This window comes from Furipterus horrens, unplaced genomic scaffold (genome assembly GCF_987537825.1).
Source record: "Furipterus horrens unplaced genomic scaffold, mFurHor1.1.pri manual_scaffold_11, whole genome shotgun sequence".
Classification (NCBI taxonomy): Eukaryota; Metazoa; Chordata; class Mammalia; order Chiroptera; family Furipteridae; genus Furipterus; species Furipterus horrens.
In genome coordinates, this window is record NW_028327181.1 from 87,261,402 (window position 1) to 87,286,376 (window position 24,975).

General features: G+C 40.9%; 1 protein-coding gene across 3 annotated transcripts in view; it reads left to right on the forward strand.

Moving 5' to 3' along the window:
- Window positions 1-19,405, forward strand: part of LOC149998737 (microtubule-associated serine/threonine-protein kinase 4-like) — an 84,909-nt gene extending 65,504 nt beyond the window's left edge. For all 3 annotated transcript variants that reach the window (XR_016514195.1, XR_016514196.1, XR_016514194.1), the window contains 5 exons: window positions 701-835; window positions 1,838-1,928; window positions 5,120-5,258; window positions 6,854-7,037; window positions 18,969-19,405. The gene's annotated coding sequence lies outside the window, so the exon portion shown is untranslated. The remainder of the gene's footprint in view (window positions 1-700; window positions 836-1,837; window positions 1,929-5,119; window positions 5,259-6,853; window positions 7,038-18,968) is intronic.
- Window positions 19,406-24,975: the final 5,570 nt, after the last annotated feature.

The following is a 24,975-nucleotide window of genomic DNA, read 5'->3' on the forward strand; positions in this document are numbered from 1 at the left end:
GTGACTAGTGAGCAGGTAGCAGAGACAGCACGGTCAGCGCCAGATTTCATCGCATTACTCACAACAGTGCGCAATTTAAAACCTATGAATTGCTGATCTCTGGAATCAGACCAAGGCTGACCATGGGTACTGAAAGTGGAACCATGTATAAGGTGGGGCTACTCTATGTGTATTGCAATTTTGATAGATGATGACAATAATAACTAACCTTAATTGTGCCCTTAACTAAGGGTCAAACTTCTGAGAGCTTTACTATATGAATTAATTTAATCTTTATCATGACCCTATAAAGTAAGTACTATTTTCGTCTTCATTTCAGAGAGAGATAACTGAGGCATAGACAGGTTAACCAACTTGCCCAAGGTCACAGGACTAGTTAAGCGCCAAGACCAGGATTTGGAACGAAGTAATTTGCCTTCACATTTTGAGCTCTAAATCACTTTGCTCTACGATATAAGCTAAATTGCACTCCGTAGAGGTGGGATAATGTAGTATTCCAGTAATGTACAAAAGAGAAACTTGTGTCCTAACAGTAAGATAATTGCATAAAAAATGTTAAGAGTTGTCCTAGTGTGAACCACATTGTTTTTTTGAGGTTCATATGCCGTCATTCAAATGTGGGATGGGAAAGTAGACGAATTATGAAAGTGATTGGAAAAAGCGAGCATTTTGTTTTAATTTCCGCACTAATGTTTTTCAGATCCCTCTTCAATGAATGAAAAGAAGAAGAGGGATCGGGAAGAAAGGCAGAATATTGTCCTGTGGAGACAGCCACTCATTACCTTGCAGTATTTTTCTCTGGAAATCCTAGTAATCTTGAAGGATGGACCTCAAAGTAAAGAGTCTTCCATAATCTTTTATATAACTCTTATTTACTAATTTTAGAAATCTTCAGCAAGCTCCTACTCCCTGCCACCTGCTTTATGAAATGGATTGAATTTAGAATGTTATGGGAATATATTTATTTTCCTTTCCTATAGTTTGCAGAAAAATAGGTTAAGGGAACATACTATTGACAGTTGACCGCTATCTCATGTTGAATCTTTTATGCAAAACAGAATACTGAAAACGAGATTTTTTTTTCTGGCTTTGCTTTAAGGAGGAAGACCTGTGTATATTGAATACACTGATTCTTTAGTAGGACAAGGTTCAGGATACGTGGCACTGTTACTGACAGTTTGAGCCAATGAGAAAAGACTGCCAAGAAAATGTGTTCTATCTTGAATTTAGTACTTGTAAGCCCTATTTCAGACATCATAAAGAGGAAGTGGAACTTTTACTTGCCTTATCATTTTTGGCTTGCCTTTCCAAGTTATTACCTATAATATCTTGCATTTTTATTATACTTACAATTAATAAAACATTTTGTAACATTTTTCAGTTCATTTGATCTTTAAAGCAACTCCATAAAGAAGCTAAAACAAGTATATGATTATCATGATTTTTAAAACAAGAAACAGAATCAGACTGGTTAAGTGTCTTACTCCAAGTGCAGTATTTAAGGAACTTGGGATTCTGACCCAAGTCTTCTGACTTGAAGGCCAGTGCTCTCCAGTGTATTACAGTGCTTCTCCTAATTAGAAGTTTGGTGTAAATAAGATTAGTCTTTGGATAAGGGAATAAAATTGAGTTCTGTACCCATGTATCTTCCCTGGACCCCTTCTATACCCCAAGAGACCATAGTGATTAAGGACAAAAGAGCTCATCCCAGAAAGAACTGATCCTGTAGCTGAGCTAAAAAAACCGAACTGCTTTGACAGGATATTGTTTTTGAGAATGATGAATCCTGAAAATGAAACTGAGCTATTTCATTAATTTTTTAAAATATGTTTTTAAGATTATGGCATCGTCAAAACACTGTGGTGTCTTGTTTACTGCTGCTCGCTGTGCTTATAGCTACGTATTATGTCGAAGGAGCACATCAGCAGGTAAGAGGTTCGGTAACTGCGTTTCTGTTCTTTTACCTTTCCGCATCCCAGCTTCAAAATGGGACTCCTGCGGATGTCATAGGGTTTCTACTCTTAATGTTTTTAGGCTTGATTTTGCTTTTTAAATTTATCTGAAAGTATTATTCCATAGATGTATTGAACGTTCCACATTGGCACACAACCTGCCAAGTCTCTTAACCCACCTGCATTCCAGGTGCCTGCCTAAATTTAAGCACAGAGCAAGAATTATTTTTCTGTATAGGGCCTTTTGTTCTGGGGGCGGGGATGTGTGGAAGCAGTGACCAAGCTAATGCTTTGGTGGGTAAGTGGAGAAGGGCATGTCCCGATGAAGACCTGTTAGCCGTGGGTTTTAATCACGCTCACCTGTGATGGTAGCAAGACCACGAGCACACAAAGAGGTAGAGAGGGGGACTTCCGGCCAAGATGGAGGCTTAGACGGACATGCTCGGCCTCCCTCTACAACTAGAGAGGAATACAACTACTTTAAAACAAAAGATAACTAGAAATTCCAGAAAATAAAACTACACGGAAGCCCAACGTATGAAGTTATAAACCAGCGGCGCTCTTTGGGCAGGTAAGAGCAAAAGTGGGCGGTGCTGTTTGCGGCCGCACCAGGGACAGCGGCAGGGAGAGCAATCCCAGCGGCAGGGAGGACAATCCCGGCTGCAGTCAAACCCCGGCGGCTCGCGACCCCAACGCTGGAAGAAGCAGCCACCACATCGCCTCGAACAGTGAGGCCCAGGGGGCAGGAGGACAGATCCCCCGTCTCCTAGCGGAATAACTGTGTGAATCCATCTTGGACCCCCGCCCCCACACAAACCGCCACAGGGCTGCGAAATAGGTTGCGGATCGCCAGTGGACGCTGGGCAGTGACGACAAAGCGCCGGCGAGAAAGGTTGCGGATCGGCGCAGGTCGCTGGGTTGTGACGAGTACGCAGGCACTGCCCCCTATAGCCGGCCCAAGAAAACAAAACGCATCTGTCAAAATGAGGCAGACAACTATAGAAATCCCGGTGGCGCAGCTCACCAGGCAACAGATGAGGAATCTGACAGATGAACAAATAAGAAACCTGTCAGCGGCTCAGTTCAGGGCCATTGTTATCAGGTGGCTTACAGAATTCACAAAAGATCTGGAAAAAGATGAGAAAGAATCGAAAAACACGCATACTGAAAGGAACAAAACCACATACGAGACAGATGGTGAGGAAATAAAATCCAGAGTTCAAATCAACAAACCAGAACACAAAGAAGGAACAAACAGTCAACCAGTGCAGAGAGAAAAAACGGGAAGCAAGGAAAGTGATGAGAGGATCAGAAACCTCTGGGACAGCTATAAAAGGCCCAACATAAGAATCATTGGTTTGCCAGAGGGCGAAGAAGATGAACTAGAAATTGAAAAATTAAGTGAAAATATAATAAAGCAGAACTTCCCTAACTTGGGGAAGGAAACAGACTTACAGGTCCAGGAAGCACAGAGAGTTCCAAAACAACTGGACCCAGGGAGAACCACTCCAAGACACATTATAATCAAAATGTCAAAAGTTAAAGAGAGAATCTTAAAAGCAGCAAGAGAGAAGAAAAGAATCATGTACAAAGGGGTCCCAATTAGACTACCAGCTGACTTCTCAAGGGAGACCCTGCAGGCAAGAAGGGACTGGCAAGAAATATTCAAAGTAATGAAAATCCAAAACCTACAACCACGAATACTCTATCCAGCGAAATTGTCATTCAGAATAGAAGGGCAGAGAAGGTGTTTCCAGGGCAAAATAAAACTGAAAGAGCTCATTAGATCCAAACCACTGTTATATGAGATGTTAAAGGGACTGGTTTAGAAAAAGGAGGATCAAAACTATGAATACTAAAATGAAAACTGCATCACAAGAAACAACAACAGAAGCTAGGGAATTGAAACAAAGGCAAACTAAACAGGCAACAAGAGTGGATAAAGAACTATAGGTATGGGGAGCATATTGGGGGGAGGTCAGCAGGGAGGGGGAAGGGGGAGAGGGAGGGAGATGATATAGGAATTAAGGAGCATGGTAGGAGGGAATGGAATAGACAGAGGTTGAGAAGAACTATATGCACAACTAATGGACATGGTCTAAAAGGGGGGGACAACTGGAGGGAGGGGGGCCACCGGGTGGAGGGGAGAAGAGGGAAGGGAAATTGGGACAAATGTAACATTATAATCAAAAAAACACATTAAAAAAAAAATAGAGAGGGGAAGCCTCGTGCTCCCTCTGCATCTGAGCAGGACATGGTGGGGACCATGAACGTGAGGAATCGCAGTAGATCTGCAGCGAGTGTAACTGAGTGGGGTCTTCCAGCCTTGGTTTTTCTTCAGTACCTGGCAACTGGCCCTTGGGGATCAAGGGAATCATCCTAAATATAGTTACTCTATTTCACGCTGTGGAATGTCCTGAGTCAATAACGCCCTTTAAAAACATACCTTTTCTCCTTTTGTTGTGTTGCCAATCGGGTTTAAGTTGGGGTTTATTTTTCTCCTCTCTGAACAACATTCCGATATTTGCTGGTTCCCAACTTATTTGACTGGCATGTAGGGCTTTGGACTGACAAAAAGCTGTCCCATGAGTCCTTCATAATCAAAAATGGTCTCTTCTTTTTTGACAGATGTAGTATATTTAACAAATGCAGACGGCTCTTTCATGAGAGCATTACAAGAGCATTTAAAGAGTGAACCCAAAGGGGAGAAAATTGGAACTGTTGTAACAATATAATCAATAAAAAACATTTAAAAAATAAAATAAAAAAGGAGAGAAAAAAAAAAAAGGAGAGAAAAGAGAAAATAAAATAAAATAAAGAGTGAACCCTAAGGGATTAGTAAATGAGAACTGTTAAAAAATACAGTTCCAGAAATTTCATATTAAGATTTTTATAATGTAGTTTTTGTTGAACTAAAATGAATATAATGAAGTGTAAGGTCACCATAACGATAAAATTTATTTAGGAAGCCTAATGTATTGTCACTTGTTTCTCTTATGTGTATTTAGTCAAGGTTCGGTGTTTGGGTTTTTGTTTGTTTGTTTTGTTTTTCCTTCTTATTTCCAAAATATTATTTAGAGAAATTTGGGGGTTAGAAGCTTAAGAATGCAAAATAAATTTGACTCTCCATTGTGTGTGTGAAATTATTAGTGACTTACATTTTCCAGGAGAAAACCAGAGGCTGAAAGAAATCCTCCTGTGCTATATCACAACAGCCACGCTCGACCCACTGGTGCCTGTAACTGTGGAAGGAAACAAGCACCTCGAGATGATCCCTCTGATATCAAGGCAGCTAACTTTTATCAGGTGGACTGGATTTTTTTCTTGTTTCTTTTTTTTTCCTTTTTTTCCTGTTAACTACCAATTGAGTAAAATCATATTTTCAGAAGTAAAATATCTAGAAAAATAAATGTGACTGCTGTGTGGTATGTAAACAAGGGAAAGTTATTGACATGTACTTATTTGCTTACTCATTAATTGTTGATCTTTTCTGAATGAAGACTTTTTTTGTGTTATATTAAATGAAAAACTCTATAGCCCCCACCCAACCCCGCCCCGCTCACTTCTTCCTTTATAGCTTCTGGAAGAAAAAGGTTATGGAAAATTGGATTGTATCAATTTCCCAATATTTGCACTAATGCTAGTGTGGCATCAAGATGTTTAATAGACCCTGAAACAGACTGGTCACTGTGCCCTGTGTACTGGTACTTGTAATCTGTTATTGTCAACTGTAATCCGAGTGCCTAAAAGCTATCGATGATTCATAAATTTTGACCTTGTATCTCCCATGCATACCCTTCTCAATGAAAAACATGAAGGACAGAGGTCTTGTGCTATTCTCCACCAGAGGGAACAGCCGCCTCCCTTATCCCCCAGACAAAATACAGTGTCCTGGATAGATTTGTTCCGCCGTGGTTGTGAGACCTCTGCTGGACAGAATAGTTTCCATCCAAGCCTAGGGCGTTGGAGGCAACTCTGCCTTATGCACCAAATAAAGCTATTCCTGGAAAGAGAAGTGCAGTTATAATGGGAAGAGAAGGACGGGGAGATGACACAGCTCAAGCATCTGTTGGCTTTGAATATGAAGACTCTTGAGGTCAGAGGTTTATGTGCTCAGGGCCTGACAAAGTAGTGAAAGTACTAGGAAGTGGACCAAAGGAATCAGCTGTAAAAGCCCTGAATAGTGATATGCCCTTATATATGCTGTCATTGTCTCAGGGCGGAGGGCTAAAACCACATTATGCTCAACTTATGGGGCTTTTTGTTGTGGTTCCTGATGCTCCTTTGCAGATATTACTAATGCCTCAGGTGAGAAATTGGCCCTTTCCGTATTCAGAAACAAAAATGCTGTTGCCAGTGTTTGGGTTACTTTTTTTCCTTAATTTTATTTATTGATTTTAGAGGAGGAGGAATGTTGATTTGTTGTTCCACTTATTTGTGTATTAATTGATTATTTGCCTCTTGTGTGTCCTGACCGGAGATCAAACCTGCAACCTTGGCACATTGGGACAACACTAACTGAGCCACCTGGCCAGGGCCTGATGCTTGTTTTGATTGTTTTTAAGAAGTACAGGATAATAGCAAAGTAATTATTTAATTGAGCAGGCCTTAATTTTAAATACTTTTTATACCTAATATTCTTTTTCTTGAAAAATAAATTATGTGTTAATCAGTTCATGCCATCAATTCACATCAATTGACTGAGGCAGAACTTGAAGTTAAAATTTGTAGAAAAGCAGGGTAATATTTGAGCCTAAATAATGACGTATTAGATATGATTAAAATTAGGAGTGTACCCATTACCTACAAATCTATTGTTTGTTTAGGCGTTTACCTTTCAGGTGTTTCTTATTGAAAAATGAAAAAAATAATTCTATTATCTGTTTTTCGGGTATAACCAGGCCCACCACCATGTCCAGTATTCTACCCAGGAAAACAAGAAATCACTTTCCCACCAGATGGCCTCTGGGTTTTGAGATTTCCTTAAACATATGTGACAGAGAGAGAGCCATGTTTGCCCCCGAAGGAAAACGTGCAGTTAATGAGTTACAAGGTGCTCCGTGGGATTCTTAAAGCAGTAGCACAGTAAGTGCGTTCCAGCCAGTTCATTTCTAGACTTGAGCTGGTTTTTGTTTCTGGTGTATACGGAGTTATTGATTTGGTATGTGTATACAGTGTTTTCTTGAACCCACAGCGGGTTTTGGTTACAGAAGCTCAGTATTCGGACAATAATTGTTCTACTGTTCCGTGATAACATTGATATTTATTGTCAGTGGGGCTACAACTCTCTAATAAACATCGGTCATTCTAGAAAAGGACTTAAAATATATGGTTGATACCTCTGTTTTCTCTTGTGTCTGTGTCACTGTCCATAATAAAACATGTTTCTATCAAAACTAAATGTTGCATAATCATGTTGAGCCAAAACTTTGTTACTGCTAAAATTATGTTTTATCTGGGATTTTCCTTAAGATGCTGCTCCTGAAATTATCTTTTTTATTTATTTATTTATTTACTTATTTATTATTTTGGTTTTTCAATTACAGTTGTCCCCTTTCCCCCTAATTTCTCTCCCCCACCCAACCCACCCCCTCTCCCGCAAACATATCCCTCCCCGTTGTCCATGTCCATGAGTCTTTTATACGGGTTCTTTGACTAATCCCTTCCCTTACTTCTTCCCCTTCTCTCCCTCTCCCCTCCCCACTATTGACTGCTATTCTGCTCTTTGTTCTATTTAGTTCCTTTGTTTGTGTTGTTCTTCAGTTTCCTGTATTAGGTGATATCATATGGTATTTTTCTTTCTTTGCCTGGCTTATTTCACTAAGCATAATTCTCTCTAGTTCCATCCATGTTGTTGCAAATGGCAGGAGTTCCTTCTTTCTTTCTGCTGCATAGTATTCCATTGTGTAAATGTACAACAGTTTTTTGATCCACTCATCTACAGATGGGCACTTAGGTTGTTTCCAGCACTTAGCTATTGTAAACAGTGCTGCAATGAATATAGGAGTGCATAAGTTCTTTTGAATTGGTGTTTCAAGATTCTTCGGGTATAATCCTAGCAGTGGAGTCGCTGGTTCAAAAGGCAGTTCCATTTTTAACCTTTTGAGGTAATTCCATACTGTTCTCCATAGTGGCTGCACCAGTCTGCATTCCCACCAACAGTGCAGTAGGGTTCCCGTTTCTCCACATCCTCGCCAGCACTTGTTGCTTGTTGATTTGTTGATGATGGCCATTCTGACTGGTGTAAAATGGTATCTCATTGTGGTTTTTATTTGCATCTCCCTGATGGCTAATGATGTTGAGCATTTTTTCATGTGTCTATGGACCTTCTGTATGTCCTCTTCGGAGAAGTGTTTGTTCAGGTCCCTTGCCCATTTTTTAATTGGGTTGTTTGTTTTCTTGATGTTGAGTCGTATCAGCTCTTTATATATTTTGGAAATCAGTCCCCTGTCTGTGATGTCATTGGCAAATATGTTTTCCCATATGGTTGGTTTCCTTTTCATCTTGCTGATGTTGAAATTATCTTGAAACAAGCCCTGTTGTTTGGTTTACAATTTTGTTACCTGAGTTAGATTCTTTATTCTTTTTACCATTTTATTCTTGGACTGCTGAAATACCTTATTTTAAATGAGTGCTATCTGAGTTAAATCTTTTCAATCCAAAATATTACACACTTTATTCTTTAAAAATTTCAATACCGTGAAACAATTTTTAAGTGATACAGATCTTATTAATCTATGATGACTCACGAGCATCAACCTGGTAACACTGGTATATCACCAGTTAGATAAATGTGCAAAATGAGTTAACATACCAAAGTTTTAGTGTAATTGTTTATATTTTCCTAAACACATTGATTCTGAAATGCTGGGCAAATAAAATTAGAGATTTTAGTCTTAAAATATATGAAATATAACATTCGCATAATGTCTTACTAATAGTTTAAGGCAGTTATGTAAGTTTTGATTAATAAGTGCAAATTAGCCCTGGCTGGTGTGGCTCAGTGGATTGAGTGCCAGCCTGTGAACCAAAGGGTTGTCAGTTCGATTTGCAGTCAGGGCATATGCCTGGGTTGCAGGCCAGGTGCACAGTTGTGGGTGTACGAGAGGCAACCACACTTTGATGTTTCTCTCTCTTTCTTCCTCTCTTCCTCTCTCCCTAAAAATCAATCAATCAATTAATAAATAAATAATCGTTTAAAAAGTGCAAATTGGCAGTTATAAAAATAGTCATGATGTTATAAAGTACAGTATAGGGAATATAGTTTTTTGGGGGGGTCCCCCTCCTCTGTTCTTGTCTCACTCTCAAGAATTCAGGCGAGAGACAACGTGTGTAGTGGAAATAGCAAGTTTATTTATGAAATACACTTGAGCACAAAGCTGCAAGTGGGCACCCAGCTAGTCTGAGTGTACTGCCTATTGGGGTTTTAGGGGTTTTCTGCTCGTAGCCAGTTTCTAGGTTTCCCCTCCTCCCATCTTCAGACCTTGGGATTAATATACAGTTTAAAAGCCTTTTCCAGATAGTGGAAATGATACTGAAAGATTTTCAAGGGCTCCCCTCCTGCGCTCTCATGTTTTTTTCCTTGTGATTTCTGGAACACCTGGCAATCTTACTGCACCAGACTCAGAACTGCTGAGTTAATGGGTGAGACATGTCTCCCTCCCACTCCCTGCCTTGATTGGCTATCCTGCCAAACAGATCCCTAGAAAATAATTGATTTGATTAATTGCATCATTTTTGCATTTGTGGTATATGATATGTAATAAATTTTATTTATGTTTTAAAATTAACTGACCTCATCCGGGGCTCTTCAAATTCCTCCTCTCTGGTGGTTTGTGGATCATCTACCGATAGCACAACTCCCTGGGGGCATGGTTCAAAATATGCAGATTCTGTTCTGCCAGCTCCAAACTGTGAGTTAATTGTGGGCTCTGGCTGAGAAATTTTTATTTGTAAAGGTAGTAAGTAATCCTTTCATCTGCTAAAGATTAAGAAAAGTTCCAAAGTATATACCATTTTCAGTTAACTTTCTTTTAAGTTGCTCAGTCGTTTATTATTATTTCAAAGCAATTTTAATTATGCTATTAGAGTTGTCCCAATTTTTTCCCTTTGCCCCCCTCCACCTGGTACACCCCTTCCCTCAAGCAATCACCCCGCTTAGTGCATGTCCATAGGTCATGCACTTATGTTCTTCAGCCTCTCCATTTCTTTAATATTCTTAACATCCCACTGTCTATTTTGTATCTACCAATTATGCTTCTTAATCCCTGCGCCTTTTCCCCCATTCTCCCTCTTCCCCTTCCCTGCTGATAACCCTCCATATGAACCACTTATCTATGATTCTATTCATGTTCTAGTTGCTTGCTTAGTTTGTTTTTGTTTTTCTCTTTTTAGATTCAGTTGTTGATAGTTGTGAGTTTGTTGTCATTTTACTGTTCATAGTTTTGATCTTTTTCTTAAATAAGTCCCTTTAACATTTTATATAATAAGGGCTTGGTGATGATGAACTCCTTTGACTTTACCTTCTCTGGGGAGCACTTCATCTGCCCTTCCATTCTAAATGATAGCTTTGCTGGATATAGGAATCTTGGTTGTAGGCCCTTGCTTTTCATCACTTTGAATACTTCTTACCAGTCTCTTCTTGCCTGCAAAGTTTCTTTTGAGAAGGCAGCTGATAGTCTTATGGGAACTACTTTGTAGGGAACTCTCATCTTCTCCTTTGCTGCTTTTAAGATTCTTTATCTTTCACTGTTGGCATTTTAATTATGATGTGTCTTGGTGTTGTCCTCTTTGGGTCCAACTTGTTTGGGACTCTATTGGCTGTTTATTTCTTCCTTATGTTCCAAATCATTGATTTGAACCCTGGCTTCCTTCCCTTCACTGTTGGTCCCCTGTAGGTTTTTCTTTATTTCACTTAGTGTAGCCTTCATTTATTTTCTTATTTATTTGCCATGCTCAATGAATTCTCTGAGCATCCTTATCACCAGTGTTTTGAATTCTGCATCTGATAGGTTGGCTATCTTTGTTTCACTTTGTTCTTTTCGTGGAGTTTTGTTCTGTTTTTTCATTTGGGCCATATTTCTTTGTTTACTCAACTTGGCAGCCTCCCTGTGTTTTTTTCTGTGTATTAGGTAGAGCTGCTTTAATTCCCTGTCTTGGAGCACCTGTTACATTGTAAGGGGCAGAGTGTTAGGTACTGACCAGGGCGGGGCAACCTGTTCCACTGCTTTGTGGCGTTGTATGTTGGGCAGGGGTCTGAGATGGAACAATGCTACTTGCTCAGCACTCGCCCTGTTTCCAGTCACTTCACTCACTTTCCATATATGACTGGTGCCCCTCTAGCTGTTGCCCTGGTGATGGTTCCCTGAGCAGGTGGGTTTGAGTGCTTTCTAGGACTGTGGTGGCCCTCTGAACAGACAGACATGGGTGCTTTCTTCTCCCTCACACCCCCAAACTCACTGGTTTCCACAGCCAGAAGCTATGAGGCTTTATTTTCCCAGCACTGGGAACCTGCACTTCAGGGTCTGGCCTGGGGCTGGGATCACTCCCCAGGTGTCCCTCCCAGCTTCTATCCACCACATGTGAGTGTGGGACCACCCGTTCCACCAGCCGTCACCACTGCCTTGCTGCTCCCTTGCCACTGCCACACCGTGTCCTCTTCACCCCACCTTCCCATTTCTGCCACTCCTACCGAGCTGGATGAATATTTACTCTTTAAATTCTTAGTTGTTAGACTTCCATACAGTCTGATTTTCTGGCAGTTCTGGTTGTTCTTTGTTTTGAGGTTAGTTGTGATCCTTCTTATGGTTGTGCAAGGAGGTGAAGCGTGTCTACCTATGCCTCCATTTTGGCCAGACATGTGAGCTAACTTTTTATCAATCGAGAGATGAGAGAAGATTTCTCATGTGCACTCATCACTGGAGTTCAAAACCATTCCTGAGGGGTAGTTGGAGTCTATTAATTTCCTCAAACTGCTGTAACAAAGTACCATAAACTTGGCTTAAACAACAGAAATTTATCCTCTCACAGTTTTGGTGTATAGAAGTCCAAAATTGAAATGTTGCAGTCCAATGTTTGTGTCCCTCTCCCTCAAATTCATATGTTGAAACCTGACCACCCAACGCAATAGTATTATTTCTTTTGGCAAGTAATTAGGGTTAGACGAGATCATGAGTGTGAAGCTAACATTTACTTCCCTTTGAAGGTCTAGCAAATAATATTTAGGACTGTTAGCTGTGCATATACTGAGATTGCAATTTGTGGTTGGGTTTACTTTAAAAAGCACACATGACATTTTATTTTTCTTAACGACATTCAGTCTACCTTGTATATACCTTGTCCTATCTTTACATGAAATTAAGGATTCTACATCCTTATGTTAATTTATGTCCCCTACATTTTTAGCAAAATGTTTTGCATGTAGCAGTAGCAGGTGCTCATCAAAGACTGGTTGGATAAATGATTGTTAGTAGGTGATAACTTGTAATAGATGAAGTTTTGATCATTCTTCTGTGAGTGCCATAATTCTAAATATTTTGGATTTGAGAAACTAAAACTTTATCTAATTAGATTTTATAGGCAATTCGACCAGTGAATGTTTTGAGTAGCAGACTTAATATACTTTGAGTTGCTATTTCATGTTGCTTGCCAGGCATTTTTGTTCATTGGATGTGGTGTTAACTTGTTGGATGTCTACCTTTGTGAGACATAGTATTCCTCAAGATTAAAATAAAGGGATAATACACTTCGTGTTCTCAACTTTTAGAATATGTCCACTTGCCAAATTGAGTAACAGTGCATGACAGTGAGTTGTCTAGGCTAAACAGCAGTTTCATTAGTTTTTTGTTTTTGTTTTTTTGTGACGTGTATTTCCAGACAATAAAGGCTGGGAAGAAGGCTGTCAGGCAAATGTGCATATGTGTGTATGCTTTGTAAGTAAAAACATTCTAGGGCTGGTTTAAGATACTCCAAAAGCACATAAACAAATGTGGTTGGTGGGCGAGATCCAAGATGGCGGAGGAGTAAATGGAAGCTACACTAACCTCCTCCCAGGACCAGTCTGGATTTACAACTTAATTTTGGAGAAATCATCTGGAATAACCAATGGAACACTAGCTGGAAAGAAGTCTTATAACCACGGAGAGACAGAAAAGGCCGCTACATCACAACGTGACCGGTAGGGAGTGCGGAGACGTGGAAGGGCTGGCTGGGCTCACACGGGTGGCTGCTGAAGGGACTGAGAAACAGCTCAGCAGCCAGGGATTCCCCCTGAGAAGGGCAGGGTCTAAACCCCCAGCTGGGCTTCCCAGCCTACAGCGACAGAGTGGAAAGTAAAATAGTATCAGCTGTGAAAAGCGAAAAGCCACAGGCTTTCTTGCTAGCCGGAGAGAAACAGCAGGAGAAAAAGAGCTCTTAAGTGGATCACATACGAAAATATTTTGGCCACCACTTACCCTGGGCTCAAGCAGAGGGAAGGCAGAGAGGACTGGAGACACTTGGGGAGAATTTGGCACGGTGGCTTTGAGGGGAGAACTGGAGGAGCAGCTGACTGGGTCCCAGTGCTGACTCATCCCCAGTACTGCGGGTAGACCATTCCCCTCCAAGTGGCGTCAGCCTGAGGGGAAGCAAAAGCCCTGCCTACAGGAATTAAGCTGCCACACCCACAGTTCTTAAGCCTGACAGCTAATCACAGATTGAATAGATTAACAATCAAAGAAGACAGACAACAGCAGTAGATCCCTGGAAGTCTCCAACAGGCTGCCTAGGGCCAGACTGGTACATGATCTGACGCCACCAGAGGCAGATCCAGGAAGTGCAGATCATTCCAAGAAGCACCAACAAACAATAGGAGTCAAAAAAATGGGGAGACAGAGAAACAACCTCCCATCAAAAGGAAAGGTAGAATCCCCAGAAAGAGTGCTAAATGAAATAGAGGGGAGCCAACTATCAGATATGGAATTCAAAACATGGATTATGGAGAAGCTGAATGAGCTCAGCGGAAACTTCAAAGAACTCCAGAAAAACTACAAGGAACTCACAGAAAATTACGTGAGCATGAAAAAGGACATAGAAGCTATCAATAAGAGCCAGGAGGAAATGAAAAATACGATCTCTGAATTGAAGAACACAGTAGAAGGAATTAAAAGCAGGCTAGAGGAAGCAGAAGATCGGATCAGCGAGCTGGAGGACAACCTACACAAAAACTCCCAGACAATGCAACAAAATGAAAAAAGACTGAACAAGACTGAAGAGGTTCTAAGACAGCTGCAGGACAACATGAAACGTAATAATATCCGTATCATAGGAATTCCAGAAGGAGAAGAAGAAGAGCAAGGGATAGAAAACCTCTTTGAAAAACTAATGACAGAAAACTTTCCTAACATGACGAGAGAAAGAGTCACGCAAGTCCAGGAAGCACAGAGGGTCCCAATGAAGATGAACCCCAACAGGCCCACCTCAAGACACATCATAATTAAAATGGCAACATTCAAAGACAAAGAGAGGATCCTAAAAGCAGCAAGAGAAAAACAACTAATAACATACAAGGGTACTCCAATAAGGCTATCATCAGATTTCTCAGCAGAAACACTACAAGCCAGAAGGGAATGGCAAAAAGTATTCCAAGCAATGAAAAACAAAGGCCTACAACCTAGAATACTATACCCAGCAAAGCTCTCATTCAAAATGGAGGGTGAAATAAGGAGCTTCCAAGACAAAAGAAGGCTAAAAGAATACATCTCCACCAAACCAGCAATGCAAGAGATGCTAAAAGGTCTGCTCTAAGAAGATAAAGAAATAGAGAGAGACAGAGAAGAACACGAGTACAAAGGGGAAAAATGACAATGAATAAGTACTTATCGGTAATAACCTTAAATGTAAATGGATTAAATGCTCCAATTAAAAGACATAGGGTAGCTGAATGGATTAGAAAGAATGACCCACATATATGCTGTCTACGATACCATAAAAGTCCTAGAGGAAAAAATAGGCAGGAAAATTTCAGATATCCCACGTAGCAACATTTTCACTGATATATCTCCTAAGGCAAGGGAAATAAAGGAAAGAATAAACAAATGGGACTACATCAAACTAAAAAGTTTCTGCTCAGCTAAAGAAAACATCAGCAAGATGAAAAGGAAACCAACCATATGGGAAAATATAATCGCCAATGACATCTCAGACAAGGGATTGATCTCCAAAATATATAAAGAACTCATACGACTCAACACCAAGAAGACAGACAACCCAATTAAAAAATGGGCAAAGGACCTGAACAAACACTTCTCCAAAGAAGACATACAGAGGGCCCATAGACATATGAAAATATGCTCAACATCACTAGCCATCAGAGAGATGCAAATAAAAACCACAATGAGATACCACCTCACACCAGTCAGAATAGCCATAATCAACAAATCAACAAACAACTTGTGCTGGAGAGGATGCGGAGAAACGGGAACCCTGGTGCATTGCTGGTGGGAATGCAGACTGGTGCAGCCACTATGGAAAACAGTTTGGAATTTCCTCAAAAAACTAAAAATGGAACTGCCTTTTGAACCAGCAATTCCATTACTGGGATTATATCCGAAAAATCCTGAAACACCAATTCAAAAGAACCTATGCACTCCAATGTTCATAGCAGCACTATTTACAATAGCCAAGTGCTGGAAACAACCTAAATGCCCATCTGTAGATGAGTGGATCAAAAAACTGTGGTACATTTACACAATGGAGTTCTATGTAGCAGAAAGAAAGAAGGAACTTCTACCATTTGCAACAACATGGATGGAACTAGAGAGAATTATGCTTAGCGAAATAAGCCAGGCAACGAAAGAAAAATACGTTATGCTGTCACCTATTACAGGAAACTAATGAACAACACAAACAAATGAGCAAAATTGAACCAGAGGTATGTAAACAAGGAGTAGACTAACAGTAACAAGGGGGGAGGGGGGAGGGATAAAAGGGGGTAAGAAGGGGAAGTGTAAAATCAAAGAACATGTATAAATGACCCACAGACATGGGCAACTGAGTGGGGACTGAATGTGGGGGAAGGGAGGGGCAGGATACAGGGAAGCAAGAGGGGAAGAAAAAAAAAAAAAAGAGAGACAACTGTAATGGAAAAACAAACAAAAAAAATTTTTTTTAGTGGGGGAAAATGAAAATATGAAGAATGGAAATGCCAGTTCAGTGAATATTAGGACAAAGATTTTCCTTCACATTGTATATTTTTCTCCCTATTTGATCTCTCCAGAGTTTGGCATTCTAAACAAGTAAGTAATGACTTAAGTTTCTTTGCATAGACCTAATAAGACCAGTTGTTAATAGAGGTTCCTTTTTCTGAACAAGCCTTTGACTGGAATGTCAAGCCTAAAGGAGACATGCTTGGGCTCATGTTGTTACCAAAAAGCCCTAAGGAACTGGGAATGACTTTCAAAGGTAATAAAAGCCCGCGAAATAAAAGGCCTGCTGCCATGGTTGGTTGTGCGGTCCACAGCAATCTCTCCAGGGAAGGAACGAAGGTTGTTTTCCTGAAAGATGGCTAGAAGGGACCTTAAGGCACAATGGAAAACCAGAAAGACTTGGAAAGGACAGGTGTGTACAGGCAAGGATGAATGCCAGGTATGTGGCCCAGCTTCTGTGCACTGAAGAGCAGACTGAGGGCCACCCTAAATGTTCCTTGGGTAAGTTCCAGCAAAACAGAACTAAAGATCATAAGTGATCATTTGCTGCTCTTGTTATGCTTATGCAAATGAACAGGATAAATTAAAAATGGACTTAATGTAGTCCCTTTAAAGACAAGGAGAGTAATCTTAGGGAGAAAAATCAGTATTCAAGGAAAATCACAATGATCAGTGGCAGACTGTAAAGTAGGGCAGCTAACCGTCTTAAAAGTTTCTTCTCATTTAAAAAATGGTTTCACTTGAAAATTAAACCATATCTGTGATATCACCAAAGGGATTCAAGTTGCAGGCAAGTAGAATGTCAAGTGCCTTGCAACTGTATGTCTTCCCAATAAGACAGTCTTACAGATTTAGAGACTTTTTTGTTGGTTATGTTACATAAATTAACATGTGTTTTCTGTTTTCAAAGGGCATAAGCCTATGACCGCATTACCTGAGTGATTGTCTGTACGCATAAGCCTCACTTAATCCTCTCTGCAGCGCTGCCTCCGGAGACTCAACAGTTTGGCTGAACTAAATGGCTGAGTTGGTGAAGAATGGGGTGGTCTGTGGGCTTCACTTTAAAACTGAATTCTCTTTTCTATCCTAATGGCTTGGACAGAAAGGGCCCAGAGGTCTGAGAGGGGGGAAACAGAAACTATTTCCCTCAGCCCAAACTAAATAAAATGGGCAAAAGGGTTTTGGACAGGAGAGATGTGCCTGGCACACCTTCCTCCAAAGAAGCCCTTTTTTTTTTTTTTTTTTCTCCTAATGTGGAACATTGAGGAATTGATCCCTGCCTTTTGCCACCTAGTAGTTATGGATTGAATGATGCTTTTTAACCCTTTTTGCCAAATCTGTTGCCCCCAGAACACAACAAGGATGCCAGCCTGCTAAACCAAGCACGCCGTTGTCCGGAGACAGCCAACTGACCTGGAGTCTGCACGATCCTTCCCCATGTGGGAAGGCCACCCTCCCCTCCACACCCCCACTCTTATTAGGGATTTCTGGACCCAAGGCTAGGTAGGACGACGACCATGTCCAGCTTGAAGCAGCTAGAGGAGCTTGAGACCTTCGCCCATTGTCCTTTACAAGATTACAAAGGGTCTTAATATCTGAGAGGGAGGGATAGTTATTTTTTACGAACCATGGGTATGGACTTGGGGGGGGATGCTGGGGGAGGGAGATACTGGGTGGAGGGGAGTAAAGGGGAAAAAATTGGAACTACTGTAACAGCATAATCAATAAAATATATTTAAAAAAAAATGTGGTTGGTGGATTGGAATCCTGCTATGGTGTCAAGGCTAAAAGACTAATATCCTTTATTGGTACTTTATATTCATTCTATAGACTAGAATGATGGTTTAAGTACTAACATACTAAATTCCTAGTATAAGAAATAACTCATTCCTCTAGTCATCTATTGAGTACTTTGTAGCTAATATAGCTGTTGATGGTGCAAAGACATTGGCTGATGTCACTAGCTTAATTTTCTAAAATTATATATTTAAAAAGGCTTATTCACTGGAGATTAAGTGTTTTCCTTTTTTGGAGAAAACTTTAAATGGGTATGTAAAGTACTCCGATGACATTACTGTATGGCTGCCACCTTGTTAATACAAAATCAGAGTCATCTTGCTTTGCATAAGCTAGAGGTACTTGACTGAATAAGGCTTTTATTTATTTTTCTTGTTAAAATTCAAAGTTATTTCAGCCTATAGGTTTTATGACCTATTTTTCCAGTACCTTGAGAAGGCTGGTCTAGAAAACCTATTTAGAATAGCTATTTAGTCTGAAATCAAGCATTTGCTAATTAAAGAAAAATTAACTCATAGTTGAAATAGAATAGTTCTTGCATTTCACTTGTGTGAGCCTGCTGAGAATACTTATGTGGACTTTTGAATTTGGAACCTCTGATGGCTACAGAAACAAAAGCTCTGTTGTCGTCCTGTCCTGGGCTTGAAGAAGCCTGTCTTCCTTTGAATTATGTGAGGAAGGGATTCCATACTGATGCTAAATTTTCAGAAACCTAATTCTAGCAAGAGAGTCATCGCTGCATGAGGCCAATCCTGGAATCAGTTTCCTTTAGAAACCAGTACTATGTGCTAGACACTGGGAATAAGATGCAGCTCTTCTCTCTTGGAGTTTATGGGCCAGACGTTGTGCCAGACAGTAATTTATAAAATAAAATATAAAAAGGCTGTGAGGGAAACTGGGAAAATTGGTTTTTGGAATCTGGATGTGTCGCTCCTCGCACAAAGCCTGGGTTCTGTTAGTGAGGAAGAAGGAGAGCTGTGCAGGCTACAGGAACATAGTCCACATTATAACTGAGACCCCTCTTTTTTGTTCATAGCTGGCTCACCCTAGAAGCCCAACTCAAATTCTGCCCCTTTCTACAAGCAGCTTTGATGAACAAAACTGATGCCAACGCTGTCCGACTCCCTGTGATCATCCGTAAAATATGCTGATAAAATCACCTCACTCCTTTTTAAGAAATGTAGTACGTGTAATTATTCTAATATATAATTCCATTTAAAGAATTACAGTATGTATGGAGCCCATGTATACTGTGGTATAAAGTGGGTGTTTGGATATTTTCTAGTTTGCATGATCAGGAAGAGAACAGAATGGAAAATACAATCTCCAAAGCAGTGTTTATCCTGGAACTACTCAATTGAGGCTAGAGAGGTTGTTCAAATTTAACTATAATTCTAATTTGTATTCTGTAGGTGCAGTTATAACCTTCAGATAATAAGCTAGTTCTCATTCATCTTGGGTATTTTTACCCTGTAAAGCTCATGCATTCATTAAGTACTATGAACTTGATCAATTAAAAAGACCTGCTGGATTTGATTTCTGTTCATTATAAACAGTTAAGAGGTGAGACCATCCTCCATCGAAACCCAACTATTTTCCAGGAGATTTGGAAGCAAAAGATCTAATGTGACCTTAAAAATTAGAATGTGTAACTTTTAGTATATTAGATAGGTAGTGATATCTGACTCACTGAATTCTGAGATATTTGTTATTTTGATGTCTGCTGTCCACATTCATACAGCTAAATATAAATTTCATGATGACTCAACACGAACCTTGTATTTTCCACAGTACCCCGTGAAGGATTCTTCAAGTCCTATAGAAGGTTCACTATAAGGCCTGATACCCTGTCCTCAATACCCTGTTGTTTCAATAACAGTAGTAATGCATACCTAACTGTATTTGTTTTCTTTCCTGCCAGTCCAGGGTTGCCAGATTTAGTAAACACAAAAATGTAACACCCAATCAAATTTGAAATTTAGATAAATAACAATGAATTTTGAATATAATATGTTCCATTAAACAATGAACAAACCTCTTTTTTTGTATAATTGTGTCCCAAATATTACATGGGACATGTAACAAAATGTATTGTTTCCTGAAATTCAAATTTGACTGGAAATTCTACATTTTATTTGGCGACCCTGTCGGTCAGTCCCCTGCAAAGTTGCCAAGTATTTCTGGGAGCCCTCAGCGTGTCAGACTCACCTGCTTAGCAGTGGGCGTCATTGTAGCTTCAACCAGGCCCAGCACCGATGCTCTCAGTGCCTTGGAGGGAGGGGAGCGCTCGTTAGCGTGAATGTGCCTGGATGGGCCGGACCAGCTTTAATGCTGTAACCCCCACTGCAGTTCCGGGAATAAGGCCAACAGTTTTTCATGGATAGTCACCAAGGGATTTCACATATTCACTGCACTTTTTAGCCTGCGAGGAAGCAGCTACATACATGATATCCATGAAATATCTCTGGTTAGCTGAGGCTAAAAAGTTATTTTAGCAATTTCCCAGATGAATGTTGCTTTGAGGTGCCAAGTAGTGTTATAAATGTTACCAGACTGGGAAGCAGACCTGGGGACACTTTTGTTTTTATGACACCCACATTTATGTCTACAACACACTTATAGATAAAAATTCAACAGATAATAAAGTTAAGAAACATGTGCTTCCAGTAAGTTTTTTAAAACCTGCTAGCTGCATTTATATTACATGTGAGTAAAAAGAATGATTACCGAGAATAAAGCAGTTGAATATTTGTACAAACTATTTTATGAGGCATTCATAGTGTTTCTAATGTTAGTAAACCACTGTGTATTATATCAATTTAATTTAAATGATTTGATCATTCTTGTGGAATAAAGGTTCATTAAAAATGTTATAGAAATACTGTAGATAAATATTTGTAAAGCTGCTATTGCCATTGTGCCAGTATTAAAATGTATTCTACCTTGGATCACTTAATAATTTTTATGACATATTTTATATTGTACCTATTTGAGAATCCTGTAAATGCTATGGCTTCATTAAACTGTTGCTGATCATATGCTCCCATTGTTTATCCTGAGACTAAATGACAACCAGAGAACATAAACTACCAAGGTGTATCTGGTTATGTTTTTAGATAAAGAGCAATAATAAAAAACCTTTGATTTTTTTCTTTTTTAATGTTTTCACTAGAACTATAGCACATCCAGAAAGGTATATAATACAAATATATAAATTAATGAAGCATAAAGCAAACACCCATTTAACCATCAAGAAAGAGGCATTATAAATGTCTTTAGAAGCCCTGTTTCCCTCCCCTATTATAACCTTTCCTCTAAACTAATTATTGATATACTTGTTACAATACATAGTTCTTGCTTTTGCCCTCTAAGAATGCATCCCTAAATGCTATGGTTTGTTTTGTTTGCTTCTGAACTCTACATTAATAAAACCATACATTATATATTCTTCTGTCTTCTTTCAATCAACATTTATTTTTTAAGATTCAACCATGTCATTGTTCAGTACTATTGGGTTGGTCAAAAAGTCTGTTTAGATTTTTCCATAAAATAAAAGACACATTTTTAACTTTCACCAGTAATTTTGTCGACTTGGATATTTGAGTATGTGAACTACCTCCTGCTATTGACTTCTATAGGGTAGAGGCCAGGGGTGCTGCTAAACTTCTTTCAATGCATAAGATAACCCCACAGCCAAGAATTCTTTGGCTCAAATGTCAACAGTACCAAGAAACTTTGCAAACCACTTTTGACATGTTCGATCAGTCACAGCCCCTTCTCCACACACTACGCAATTTAAAAAATATTTCAGTTGCATTTTTTTACCTATTTTGCAGTAATAAAGTATATGCGCTCAAAATGTGTATTTTCTATCTTTAGTATTAAAATGACTGCACAAAAGTTCACTGATTTTGCAGGGCTGCCAACTTGTTAATACAAAATCAAAATCATCTAGCCTTGCTTAAGCTAGAGGTACTTGGCTGAATAAGGCTTTTATTTATTTTTCTTGTTAAAATTCAAAGTTATTTCAGCCTATAGGTTTTATGATATACTTTGCCAATATCTTGAGAAGGCTGGTCTAGAAAACCTATTTAGAATAGGTATTTAGTAAAGTACTGTCAGCACCTTGAAATCAAGCATTTGCTAATTAAAGAAAAATTAACTTGTAGTTGAAATAGAGTAGTTCTTGCATTTAACTTGTGTGAGCCTGATGGGAATACTTATGTGGAATTTTGAATTTGGAACCTCTGATGGCTACAGAAACAAAAGCTCTGTTGTCGTCCTGTCCTGGGCTTGAAGAAGCCTGTCTTCCTTTGAATTATGTGAGGAAGGGATTCCATACTGATGCTAAATTTTCAGAAACCTGATTCTAGCATGAGAGCCATTGCTATATGAGGGCAATCCTGGAATCAGTTCCACTTTGAAACCAGTACTATGTGCTAGACACTGGGAATAAGATGCTGCTCCTTCTCTCTTGAATTTATGTGCCAGAGGTTGTGCCAGGCAGTAAACAAGGAGTGAAGTAAAATAGAATATAAAAGGGCTGTGAGGGAAGCAAACTGGGTGCTAGTTACAGTGTCTGAAGAAAATGACTTAACGTGCCGGCTTTCACACCGGAGTGTCTTCTCCACGTGTGCGCACAGGGCAGACCTCTGAAAGGGCCGTCCTTACTTTGCTAGATCAATGGCTGTGTTGAGCCAAGTGGGAGGGGCACCTTTCCCCAACCATTGTAAAGCATTGTTTACTGGGTTTCAGACCCTGTTTCCCAGAGTGCATTGCTCACTGTCAAACCCCATCTGCAGAAATTTTGGAGTCATCCCTGACTCAGTGGTAGCCCCCACCTAACAGAGTGGCAAGTGAAGAACCAGACGTGGATTCTGAGAATTTCCAGGAAGTGACAACATTTTAGAGCTATAAAGTGTGTCCCCTTCCCAGCCACCCACACTGGTGTTTATTCTGTAGGCCAGCTACTTTTCTGAGAGCAGTGTAGCCAAAGGGAGGACGAATGTCACTCAGATTTCAGCTTTAAGGGGGAGTTCAGGTTGCAGGAGCCTGACCAGCACCTGGGAATTTCCTGGGATGCCAGGCCCTGTGGCTTCCTTGGGAAGCTCTGCATGCAGCACGCACGCCTGCCCCGCAACTTCCCACCCTCTTTACCGCCCGCGTCCCACCACCCCTGGCTGCTGGCGTCCGTGGCCACCCAGCTGTGCAGCCCAATCCCGCCTCACTGTGAGGGGCAAGGGGAGGCCCGTCAGGAGGGAGCTGTCCCCTCTGCAGGGAAAAGGACCCTGATTCTGGAGAAAAAGGCTCGCTCTCCTGTAGTACTCTCACCCCAGACTAATATAACTGCCTAAGTGAAGGTTGGAACCTGAGGCGGGGGAGGGGTGCTTTGTGCTAAGGGGCACGTGCATGATATGGCTGCCAACTGTGACACAGCTGCCAACTGTGACACGGCTGCCAACTGTGACACGGCTGCAAATTGTAGGCTCCTGCTCAGTGCGTGTGCCTGCACCTCATTTGTCTGGGTCTCATTGCGTTGCCCCAGACCCCCTGACCCCCACTCCAGATCGCTCACTGTGCCCTGGGCCCCCAGGTCACTCACTGTGCCCCAGCCCCTCCGGGTCACTCCTTGTGCCCCAGCTTTCCTGGGTTGCTCATTGTGTCTCCCGGACCTCTGTTAGCATGTCCGGGCTGCACCTCTGGGCCCCATTGATTTTTTGGCAGCTATTGTGGCTGCTGGCCGAACCATCGCCAACGGAGATCCGAGCTCAGGAGCCAGAAGCCCCTGAGACGAGAGACCCTCCTGAGGTGGAGCAAGAGAGCTCAGCTCTGCTCCAATGGCCTCTTTACCCAGGAGACAATGCAGAACCTTCCACAGGCCTGCAGAAGTCTCCATCTCAGCCTCCCAAGCCAAATACCTATTTTAGAGTGACAGGTCGGCCTTTGGACCTGGAGCTAACTGTGCAGCCAGAGGCTACTGTGGAGGCTGAACGTCCGACACCGACACCGCTGCAGCAGACCACCGCTCCTCCGAAACACCCTGAGGCGATGCTTCCAGGTCCAGAGACTGTTCAGCCCCAGCAGCCACCCTGGTCTGAGCAGTTTCTCAGGGCCCATCAAGCAGTGTCATCTGAGGTCGGTCCTCCAATGCCTGAACAGAAGGCCGTCATCCATATATGTGAGATCTGTTCCTGCCGAAATGAGACGCTGTCTTGTTCTGGTCTCGGCCCAACGCAGGCGCTCCACAGAGTGCCTGTGCCAGACTCCGACACGTACAAGGACATCTTCACCACCTTGTAAGAACTGCCTTTCTTCCTTTGTTCTCCGCAACCTGCCTGACCTGCCAGCCTTCTCCTCCTGGTCTCCCTGGGCCTTCCTCAGCTTCTCAAACCCACACTGACTACTTCCTGCTTTTATATTTTGTTTGTCATCTAGTCCTTATCTTCATTCTCCTTCTCACCATTGTTTCCTCCTCCGCATGTTTCCTTACTGGTTTTTCTTTAGCCCCATCACTTCATTCCTTAACCCTCTACTCTCCTCCCACTTCTATGTCATCCTCTTTACAGCTTCATGGCCCTCTCCGAATCTCATTGGTGGTGATACAACAAATTGGTTAAGAGAAGAGACTCTAGAGCCAGAGTGCCCGAGTTTGAATGTAGTTATGCCATATATTAGTGTTTGGGTTCAATTTCATCATCTGTAAAGTCAAGATTATGATAGTTACCATCTCTTAGGATTGTTGTGAGATTTAGATGAGTTCACCTATGTCAGTGCCTATCATATATCCAGTTATACCCAGAACTCACATTTGCCACCTGGCTTTCTAAATATATCACCCATTCTGTGTCCAGCCAGGGCTAAGTACTATGGGAGCCACAGAAGTATGACATTGTCTATGAAACATGACAATGACAGGTGGGAAGAAAGGGAATATGACTAAAAAGGGAGATGATATATAGTTAAGTACTAAAAAAGATACAGACCAGAGGTGGTATAATTCAGCAGAATCGGTAGTCACTGGCCTATGGAAGTCGGAAGACTGC